This window comes from Mastomys coucha, unplaced genomic scaffold (assembly GCF_008632895.1).
Source record: "Mastomys coucha isolate ucsf_1 unplaced genomic scaffold, UCSF_Mcou_1 pScaffold5, whole genome shotgun sequence".
Taxonomy (NCBI): Eukaryota; Metazoa; Chordata; class Mammalia; order Rodentia; family Muridae; genus Mastomys; species Mastomys coucha.
The window spans coordinates 113924655-113936083 of record NW_022196911.1 but is presented as its reverse complement, the minus strand read 5'-3'; the positions used below and the strand labels follow the sequence as shown (position 1 = coordinate 113936083).

Here is an 11429-nt window from a genome sequence, read left to right as displayed (position 1 = left end):
TTGTTTTATCTTCCTGCTTTTTTGTCTAATTCTCATTTACATATTTTTTCTTTATTTTGTAGTGAAAAAATTTAATCTATTTTTTTAGTATTCTCCTTCTTTTCTTTCCCCCTTTCCTTAGGGCCCTCTTTGTTACCTCCGCCCTTGTTAACATTAGGCTTCCCAGTAGAATTATGTAGAAAATATTCTACGTAACTTTTGGGTTTTTGTTTTGTTTTGGTTTGGTTTGGTTTTGGTTTTTTGGGGTTTTTTGGCTTTTGTTTTTTGGGTTTTTTTTAGACAGGGTTTCTCTGTGTAGCCCTGGCTGTCCTGGAACTCACTCTGTAGACCAGGCTGGCCTCGAACTCAGAAATCTGCTGCCTCTGCCTCCCAAGTGCTGGGACTAAAGGCATGCGCCACCACTGCCAGGCACTTTTGCTTCTTTCTTTCCTTTTTTTAGGATTTTTTTTTTTTTTACTATTGTAAATTATGTGTCTGTGTGTGGGTATGTACATGCCCATGAGGTATCCATCCACAGAGGCCGGAAGAGGGTGCTGGATCCCCTGAAGCTGTGGGTTCTGGAAACCGAACTCAGGTTCTCTGCAAGAGCAGTCTGCGCTCATCTTAGCCATCTTTCTAGGCCTTCCCTTCTATGCGTATTGGTGGAACAGCAGTGGCCTTGCACTGGCTCTCCATCTGTCTCTCTGGCTCATTCCTGTGTGCTTGGTATACCCACTCATGTTCCCTGATGGTAGTGAAGATGCAGTTCTCCTGAGAAGGCTGGCTACCGAGACAACAGAAGCAACTCCACATAGATCCTGGAGCCGAGAAGTTCAATAACAGCTACCTGCAAGCATAGATACAGAGAATAGCAGCTGCTGCATCTGAAAAGCCAGGTGCTCAGGGCTTCTGTTGGGTGTGGAAGGCCTGGGAGCTCCTCAGAGAGCTGCCACGGTGAAAGGGAAGCTAGAGTCTGACGTCAGTGATTGATGACAGCAGCTACAGATACACAGGGGGTGTGGCTTGCATGTGCATAAGCTCCCTTCTTCTTCTGCCTGCCAGCCTGCTGGATGGCATTGCCCACACTCGGCACGCGTCTCCCTCATTTCCCAGTCACCAGCCCGCCTGCCAATTGTCTGTGGAAGTACGTCTTGATCCAGTTAAGTTGACACTTGTGGTTATAAGCTTAGATCTTTCAAAACCTTATTTAATAGGGGATCTTAAATGCTTCAACCTCCCTTCTAGCCCACCACCCACCAAAGGTAGTGGAAAGGAAAGGTTAACAGGGCCAAGGGGCAGCGGGGCAGCCTTTAATCCCAGCACTTGGGAGGCAGAGGCAGGGGGATTTCTGAGTTTGAGGCCAGCCTGGTCTACAGAGAGAGTTCCAGGACAGCCAGAGCTGTACAGAGAAACCCTGTCTCGGAAAACAAAACAAACAAAAACAAAACGGGGCCAAGGGGAATGGACCTATTTAGGATTAGTTCTTTGGGGCGATTGCAGTCTTCACTGTTAGCGTATCAGCTGCTCAGTTCTCATGAATCAGCTGCAGTAGCTTGATCCACTTGCAACCACCATTCATGAATCAGCCGTGGCGGTTCAATCTAAAAGAAACAGAGAGGCTCTGCCAAGCCAATCAGCCCAGGTCGGCAGCAAGAAGCCACTAGAATATCAGGAGAAGTTCTTTGGTGAGTTTTTCTCTATGAAGTCATGATCAGCAAAGAAGGCAAAGTGAATCAATGTCAGAGCATTGTCAGTGCAGGCCAGGTTCAGCAAAGCCCAAGGAAGACCAGCAAAGAGTGGCCAGAGTATCGCCCACTGTCTGTCTTATACCCTTTCCAAACATCACGTGTCTTCTCAAGTGTCCACTCCAGCAAATCATCAAACGCCCTTTCGCCAGGCAGCTTCCAGAAAAACACATGTCTATCCTCAGTAAAACATCCTCTAGGACTAGAGAGATGGCTCAGCAGTTAAGAGCACTGACAGCTCTTCCAGAGGTCCTGAGTTCAATTCCCAGCAACCACATGGTGACTCACAACCAGAAAATTCCGCTTCATGTGGTGTAAATGAGACATTCCCCATAGTCTTAGACCTCGGAATACTTGGTCCCCCGTTTGATGCTGCGTGTCGAGGGTTAGGAGGTGTGGCTTTGTTGGAGGAAGTACGTCACTGGAAGTAGGCTCTAAGAGCCAAGAGCCTCGCCCACTTTGCTCTCTTTGCTTCACGCTTGTGTTTCCAGATGTGAAGCATCAGCTGGCTTCCTGTTCCTGGGTCATGCGCTCCCCTCGACTCTCGCCCCTCGGGACCACAGCACAAGCCCAAATAAGCCCGGTAGCCCTGTCCTTCCTTCCCTTCCATCTTCCACCAGCTTTTTCTGCCGGAACCCGATCTAACTGTGCTTCCCTCCTCCTGTGCACAGGCTCACGTCTGCATCCCTCTTCCAAAGTACTGTTGTCAGACAGCACGTCCCACCCACAGTCCAGGTTCCCCTCCTCCCTCAGGCTAACACACCTTCATCAGGCTCTGCAGACCGGCAGTCAGCCAAAGGGCAGTGCAGGCACTGTCATCCAGAACCTGGACAGTTGAGGCTCCACAGTGACAGAGGAGTTACCATCGTGAGCAGATCAGGTGTGATGGCCAGCTGGGACAAGATGTGACTGTGGCTGCGGTGAGGGTCCTGGGTAGTGGTGAGCCAGGGTTGTTAGGCTAGACTGGTAAGGATAGAAAAGGGCAAGCCTTGTATCCTCCTGGTGTGTTTGCATGTGTGCACGTGTATGTGAGTGTATGTGCATATGTGTGCGTGTGCACAGAGGAGCCAGAGGCCAACCTCAGGTGGTGTTCCTCAGGCACGGTCTGCATTTGTTTGTTTGTTCGTTTTGTTTTGCTTCCCTCTAAGTAAGTGAGGCTGGCTGACCAGTGAGCCCCAGGAATCCTCCTGTCTCTGCATCCCAGTGGCCACAAAAACTAGCCCTCCCCGCTTTGTTTACATGGATATGAGGATCAAACACAGAACACATGCTTACACAGAGAGGACCTTACCCACTAGGCCCTCTCTTCAAACCCATCTCAGATATTCGTTAGAGAAATAAAGAGCTGACTAACTCAGTCCCTGAGCTTGTGGGTGCTTTCTCTGGTACCCCCAAGTATTGTATCCATGGCCCTGAGGGTTGTCATGATGATTCAAGGGGACAGAGGCAGGAGAATGGCCATGGGAGCACTGAGCAGGCAGGGAGGAGGAAGTCCCACAGAGAGAGCAGGATGAAGCCTGCAGATGGAGTAGAGACTAGCACATAGAAATAGGAACCATACTTCTGCTGAAGTGACCCAGGACAGGTACCTCAAAGGCCAGCCAGGCCACTCACACTTGAGTGTCTCACCCTGCAGGTGTCCCAGGTACCACCTCCAAGTGGACAGGGGCTCTCCAACACTGCAGGGCATTCAGCAGCCTGAGCTAGCAGGCTCACCCTTGCAGGCTGCCACAGGACATGGAGACACATGGAGCTGAGAGGCTACTGGGTCTTGGCAGCCCCCCACAATCTGCTTTCCTCAGAAGGGGCTTCTTGATAAAGATGAGACATTGAGAATTCTCCAGGGCCCACTCTGCCTTTTTCCAAAGGGAGAAAGAACCAGCTTTTCCAGTCCCTGTGCAGGTCCCGGGAGACGAGGGAACAAAGATGTCCTCCACTGAGGTACTGCTTGCTTGGCAAGAGACCTGAAGCCCTGGGCTGTCTGTGCCAGCGACCACAGCAGCAGCCATGTGTGTGACAAGCTGCAACATGACCGTTTCCAGCTTAATGCAGCAGGGCCGGCTGTTGACATGCAAATTCTTACTCTCCTCAGACACAAACAACACCAAGAACCCTGGGCCAACGTGACAGGCAACATGCAGAATATGGGACCTTTTCCATATTTTATTTTTCCTTTTTTTTAATATAGTTTTTTAATTTTGTATTCATTGGTGTTTTGCCTGCATGTGTGTCTGTGTGAGGATGTCAGAAACCCTGGAACTGGAGTTACAGACAGTTGTGAGCTGCCATGTAGGGGCTGGGAATTGAACCTGGGACTTCTGGAAGAGCATCCAGTGCTCTTAACCTCTGAGACATCGCTCCATCCCTACCCGCTCCCATGTTCTAGTTTTCAAAGGGAAAGCAGAGGCTAGAACCCCAGGGGCATGGGCAGGGCTGAATCCCTGGGGCATGGGCAGGGCTGAGTCCGTATTTGCCATTCTGCCTTCATGACAACCATGGTACTGTTACCCAACAGAGAAGGAAATGGAGAACAGGTAGTCACCTCCCCAGAGCCAAGGGGCTGTAGGGGACAGAGCAGCATTTGAACTCAGGCCTGGTTATGCCAAAGTGATGTGGGTCCTGGAAACTAAACTCAGGTCCCCTGGAAGCACTAAGCCATCTCTCTACCCCATCTTCTGAACTTGTTTGTAGGATGTATTTCATCTGTATAGGCTGAGCCCAAAAAGGGACTTTGAGCACAGTACAGAGTCCCATTTTAAAAAATTTCATTGTGTCTAAATATTTATTGTGTGCACACACATGCTGTGGTGCACACATGGAGGTCAGAGCACAACTTTCGAGTGTCATTTCTCTCATTCCACATGTGGGATGCAGAATATGACGCCTAGCCAGGAGAATTCAGGTCATCAGGCTTGGCGGGGAGCAAGCACCTTTACCCACAGGGCCATCTTACGTTTGAGGTGAGAAGGCCAGGCTGACTCCATGACAGGCTTCAAATTGGCAGCTCAGGAGACTAGGACTAAGAATTGGGCAAGTCCAGGTAAGCCCAGGCAAGCCCAGGCAAGTCAGTGACTAGAATAAAACCTCAGGCTTCAGGTGGCTGCTCAGAAACATCCCTGTCACCAGAAGCTGCCCCACCACCTGGCCTGAGGCAAGGGCCATGGATCAGCAGTTTCTGTCCTCCCCAGCCCCAGCCACAGTTTCCAGCCCCCAAACCCCGTAAGGGTTCTGGAATGTCCCTAGAGATGGAGCAAGATAAAGGTTCCGGGAATTCCCCTACCATGCTTTAAATCCTGCCTTCGAGCTCACTTGGTTATCTCTCCATCTTGGAATGGGAGATCCCAGCATGCTGGACTTGTGCAGAATAGAACAGCCTTTGTTTGTACATACTATCTGAGTCCAGGGTATTATTCTACAGTGAATCATGGGGACTGAGTCCCTAAGGCAGTGGTTCTCAACCTGTGGGTCTCGACCTTTTCACATGGGGTCGCACATCAGGTATTTACACTGTGATCCATAACATCAGTAAGATTCAGTTAAGAAGTAACAATGAAATAATGTTATTGTGTGTGGAGGGGGTCACCACAATTAAAGGTCGCGGCATTAGGATGGTTGGGAACCACTGCTCTAAGGCTTGGCACAGTGACCGTACAATGTCTCTGGAAATGCTCAGGGCAGAGGCAGAGTCTCTGTGTTGCAGATTATGATGAGGAAGGAGGGAAAGCTGTGAGACTCTGTCGAGCCTTAGCTTACCGGGGACCCCCTGAGTGAACCACGTGGAGCCTGGATCGATGCAAAAAGCAAGAGGAATTTATTGTTCCAGTGCACTGGGGTCATCCCAGACCCGAAGGAGAGGCAGCGACCCCCCCATAACTTGTTCAGTGAGCTTTTATATAGTTTCAGGGCAGCAGCCATTAGGCACAATATGATTGGCAGAACAGTGTGACTTTTTAAACTGATTGGTCTTCAGGGAATGAGGTGGCAAGGACTTCCCTTGTCTGAAGGTGAGCAGGAGTTTGTCCTGTGGAATGTGTCCCCGCCCGCAGGTCAGTTCGCACCCTGTGGCCAGAGGAATGTTAATTAGTCTCTCCCTTCTGGAGGTGCAAGGGTTCCATGACCTTCCCAAAGTTCCTGAGCTGACCTTTTCAAAGTCTGCCCTGAAGGGTCCTTGCTTATTATGAGGGACCCCAGGAGAAGCGTGAGACCCAGGCCTGGCTGTCTTCCCATCCCTGAGCCCAAGCCTCCTCTATCTTGCTTCCTGATACCTCCCCAGCTCCATTCAGTTGTCAACAAGACTGAGCACATTAAGCAAGTGCCAACACGCTTCTCCACTCCTATTTATCCAAGCCATATGCACCTGCCAATCAGAGCTCGTAAGTACCAGCCCCTGGGGGAAGCAGAGACTAGAAAGCTGAGACTTACTCCTGGAGGGTCCCCTCCACAACAAGAAATTCCATCTCCCTACTAAGTGCCAGGCACAGTTGGAGGTGCTGGAGATGGGACAGAAAACGACAAAGGCCAGAGAGCCGGGATCTCAGGGCAGGGTAGGGGTGTGGACAGATGTGGTTAAAACACATCCTAAATGGTTGTATGATCTGAGCTGTATAAGGCCAGGCAGGGGGTGGGGGTGGGGGCGCCAGTTGAAGTGTAGGGCAGGGAAGCAAGACAGCCCTCCAAAGAATTCCAAGTCTGAGTTTCAAGGAAGGTGAGCCGGTGGCCTTGGAACCAGCTAACCTGCTCAGCCTGGAACCCGAGTGACAGCAAGCCAGCTGGAGACTCTGGGTGCTGTGCAGTGTGTGAGTGTGCGTGTGTGCAGTGTGTGTGTGTGTGTGTGTGTGTGTGTGTGTGTGTGTGCTCGCGCTCTCACACTCGCGCACCAGGTGCTGGGATGCTGGGGCGGCAGGCACAGACTGTGATGGCATGGTGTGCTCAGGACGTGCTCTGAGAGGAGTGTCCCTCAGAGATGGATGCCTGCATGAAACACAGGCAGTACCTGCCTAGACATCAACCCAGAGTGGGTCTAAGCATAAAAAAATACAAGGAGAGATAAAAGCCAGGATGGAAAACAGAGATCATTCCTCATGCTGCTCCCAGACTGCCAGAGGCCATCCTTTATTGAGAAAGATCAGGAAGGCCTGGGATGCTTGAACAGCTAGGGTGCTGTGATTGATTAGTGATGTCTGCTATTGTCAGGAAGGTGGAAAGTGGCTGCAGGAAACTCCGGGTTTGGTTTAAATCCTTGTCCAGGAGAGGGGTGGAAATCTTAGCTGAACTGTGGCACTGATAGTCAGAGCTGAGTGGTGAGGACAAGCAGGCCAGACGCAGCAGGACTTTGAAGATACTAGAAAGAGTGTGAACGATTCGAGCAAATGAACCAAACTCCAGGGCCTGCATGGGGCCAGATGCCCAAGCCCCCTGACTCCCATGGTGTACCCTCTTGCCTTTGTAGTTGTGGATTGGAACTGGCTGGGGTGAGCGGTACTCACTGCACCTGGACTCACATCCCTCTGTGGCCCCTCCCACAGATGGACTACACACACATTGTTGCAATGCATGGAATTAAATGGCTGTCCAGACTGACAGAACCTTGATCCCAAGTTAGTTATTTTTACTCTCTCTTTCCCTCTCTCTCTCTCTCTCTCTCTCTCTCTCTCTCTCTCTCTCTCTTTCTCTCTCTTTCTCTCTCTCTTTCTCTTTGGTTTTTCGAGACAGGGTTTCTGTATAGCTCTGGCTGTCCTGGAACGCACTCTGTAGACCAGGCTGGCCTCGAACTCAGAAATTTGCCTGCCTCTCATTCTCTTTTCTTTTTCTTTTTTTTCTTTCTTTCTTTTTTTATTTTTAAGATTTATTTATTGTATCTATGTGAGTACATAGTTGCTGTCTTCAGATATACCAGAAGAGGGCACTGGATCCCATTACAGATGGTCCTGAGCCACCATGTGGTTGCTGGGAATTGAACTCAGGACCTCTAGAAGAGCAGTCAGTGCTCTTTACCACCACTAAGCCATCTCATCAGCCCAAGGGTGCTTGTTCTAATAGTGACCCATGTAACCATCAACTGTAAGGGCACACAGGATATGATGGACTTAGGGTTGTGCCACCCTAAGTGTCAAGCCTGGACTCTGTGTGGGAGTGTTAGGAGGTGGGGCCTCTGGGATATGACTAGGTCACAAGGGAGGAGCCCTGTGAGGGAGCCCAGGAGGCCCCAGGAGAAGTTTGGATTCCCCTCTCTCCCAGGTGAGGTTTAGGAAAGCCAGCCAGCTTCCACCCCCTCCCTGAGCTGGGGCTCACAGCTTCTAGGACAGTAAAAGATGTAGTCACTGATTCAACCACTCTGTGGTATTAGTGTTACAGATGCTCAGGCTAAGAGGCTCTGTAGTCACTGGTCCCAGCCAAATCTAGCTCAGGTTAGACCCTTTAGGTCTGTGGAGCCTACACCCCAAGTGTTGCCATTCTGTTTCTGAAAATTTGGGGTGTTTTATATGCGTGTACATGGTGTGTGTGTACATGTATGTGCTAGTGCCTGGGCAGCCTGAGGTTGGCGTCTTCATCCATCACTGCCCACCTTGTATCCTAAGGCAGAGTCTCTCCTTGAACCCACCCCTCAGTTTCCACCACTCCTACCTGGATTTTAAGTGAGTTCTGGGGATCCAGTCTCAGGCCTTCACACCTGCACAGCGAGTACCTTACCCGCTGGGACCTCACCCTTATTCTCCTAAAAGGATTTATTGGAGTAGACACAGCTGACCGATGGTATAACCCCCTAGTGTCTCCTTGGCCTGCAGGTCAAGGGCTGCTACAGAGGCATGAAGATGGCTGCCTAGGAGGGCTGGAGGCAGCCCAGGGTGGGGTGCTTGCCTGGCATGGGCGGGGCCCTGAGTCTTCGAAGAGAAGCAAAGGTGTACTTGGATAGATGAACAAACAGAGTCTAGGTTGGGAAGAGAGATGCAAATGTACAGCTGACACTTCCTCAATAAACTCAGCAGGAATTCATGAAGGGACAGTACAGCCGCGTCAGTTTCTGATGTTAAAACACGAGCTTTTCATATAGAAGAATGAAGATTCCAGTCCTTAAGCCTATGTGCAGGTCGCAAATGGTCATAGACCTAAGTGTATGTGCGGAAGCCACACAGAAGAGAACGTCACAGATGGAAGGCTGGAGAGCGATCAGCCACATGGGAGAAAACAGCAGTTTAGAACTCTCTGGAAAAATGGACAAACCGATTTCTTCTAATCGCAGCCTTTGTTCTTTAGAAGTTCACGTTAGGGCCAGCAAGATGGCTCATCAGGGAAAGGTGATTGCTGTCAAGTCTGACAACTTGAGTTTGATCGTAGGAACCTACATGGTAGAAGGAGAGACCTGACTTTTACAAGTTGTCCTCAGAACTCCACCAGAACACCACAACATGTGTGCATGTTCATGCGTTTGAGTATACACACACACACACACACACACACACATGCATGCACACTGTAAATAAAAATTTTAAACTCTATTAATAAGACAAAAAGCCTCCATTAGCTGCATCTCTGGTCCAAGAGCCAGGGCCTGCACAGCCCCTGCTTAAGAGTTTGTTCTCACAGACACTTCTGCATCTACTGACTGGGAGCAGCTGAGTCAGTGGGGAGGAGACTGATGGTTATCAGGGAATGTGACAGGTTCACTCTGCAGTCCAGGAGATCTGTCGGTCCTTTCTGCCTGCGATTAACCTCCGCTCTGTTCTCCCAGGGAGGCCTGGAGGCCCCTGCAGGCTTCAGGCTCTGCTGTCACACATGTCAGTTACACCTGCACATCCCCTGGGAGGAGCAGCAGCCTGGTGGCCCTGGTGGCCCACAGAAACAGATGGACCTCTGCAGTGGGACCGTTGTCTTTCTGTGGAACACTAGTCACCGCTGAAACCTGCAGCTCGGGGCCTGTGGATGCCCTGGAGTCTCCTAGGACTGGGGAGGCAGGGGATGTTTATTGTGGCTAGGGCAGGGACCTTGGGCTCTCTCGAGATTGCTCTGCACAGTCGTGACGTAACTCTTTCTTTCTCTGCAATGGTAGCAACAAACATGTGGACATTCCCGGGGCCAGGGGGACAAGAGGAGCAGGTATGACTCCAGTAAATGGTCCCACTCCAACACACATGTACCTACATGTGCACAGGTGTGACCTCCATATACATACATGTACACGCATGCACACGGGTGTGACCTCCGTACACATTCATGTACACATGCACATAGTTGTGACCTCTGTACACACACATGTACACACATGCACACAGGTGTGACCTCTGTACACACACACATATGTGCACAGGTGTGACCTCCATATACACACATGCAACCCCTTGTGTGCACAGAGGCATAGGTGCACACACATCCAGTGGCCTGTGAGACCTGGCTGTCTCTCAGCTTGCGGGACAGAGGCTGAGGTTTGCAGCCCGGTGTGAAGAGTGGGGAGGGCTCCACCTCATTAGTGGCAGCAGCCTTCACTCCCCAAGCAGCTTGAGAGAGCTCCATTGCTCTTTAATTATCTGGAATTAGAGAGTGTAGCCTTCATCCCCCAGCTATGGTGGAGGGGGTCAGGGCGCCCGCTAATCACAGGATCCATACGAAGAATGTCACACATCATTTTTCCAGAGCCATAGGGGTTCTCTCTCTCTCTCTCTCTCTCTCTCTCTCTCTCTCTCTCTCTCTCTCTCTCTCTCTCCCTCTCTCTTTCCAAGACTTACACCATCTCTCAATAAGGATGAAGGAAAGAGAATCCCAGAGTCAGCTCTGCCAAAGTGAGAGACCCTGGGCAGTGCCCCAGTGAGCGGAGGCTCCCTTGCTGCAGGAAGGGACCCCATGGTCAGAGACTGAATGAAGGGTTTAATGAAAAGTCCCTTTTTCTTCTGCTTGAGCTTCAGTGATCATTAAAAGCAAAACAGGGAGGGCCCAGGCAATGGCTTGATCAGGAAGGATTTGCTGTGCAAGTGTGAGGACCTGAATTTCAACCCCAGCACTCACAGAAAAACTGGGTAGAGCAGTGTATGAACTCAGAGCTGGGTGTAGGGGCAGGGAGTGTCGGAAGGTGGGTGACGCAGAATGTGACGTTCAGTGAGAGATCCTGTCTCAGAAGAGTATAGCCCAGAACAATTGAGGAAGACATTTTTTGTTGACCTCTGACCTCCACACACAAGCGCACAAGTGCACACAAGCCCACACACATACACGTGCAAAAATAAATAACTACATTTAAAAAGCAGACCATGAAACATGTTTAACTAGAGCATGAAGGATCTAGGTTAGACGAGAAGCAGAACAGTAGAAAGGAGAATGAACAGTAGAAAGGAGAATTGTAAGCACGTTCAACTGTCCTTCCAGGTAGCTACAGAGATGCGGATTTTGTGGAGATCTCTGCCTCCCAGACAGCAGGAACTTCAGAGGCACCCAGGGATGCTGGAGGCTGGTGGCCCAGAGGCAGAGAGGGGACAGAGGCTAGCTGCACCTCTACTGGCTGTCCCTTCTGGCTGTCTCCATGACTGACCTCAGGAGACCCTTGGTGGGTTTGGAGCTGGGTTTGGAGTTGTATGGGGGGCGGGGGGCAGACCATTCTTCCAGACGGCTAGAGTCTTTCACACAACCAGGCTCCTCATGGCCAGCAGAGGTACTAACTGCCCTGGTGCCCATTCACAGCCTGTGTTCTCTCTCTCTCTCTCCCTCCCTCCCTCCCTC

The 11429-nt window shown here is 50.7% G+C and overlaps 1 long non-coding RNA gene across 1 annotated transcript in view; it reads left to right on the top strand.

The window, feature by feature from the left end:
* The first annotated feature begins 1035 nt into the window (after window positions 1-1035).
* LOC116078100 overlaps window positions 1036-11429 on the top strand; it is a 12176-nt gene continuing 1782 nt past the window's right edge. Inside the window, exons 1-2 of the long non-coding RNA XR_004113426.1 lie at window positions 1036-1123; window positions 11079-11256. This is a non-coding gene — a long non-coding RNA (uncharacterized LOC116078100). The remainder of the gene's footprint in view (window positions 1124-11078; window positions 11257-11429) is intronic.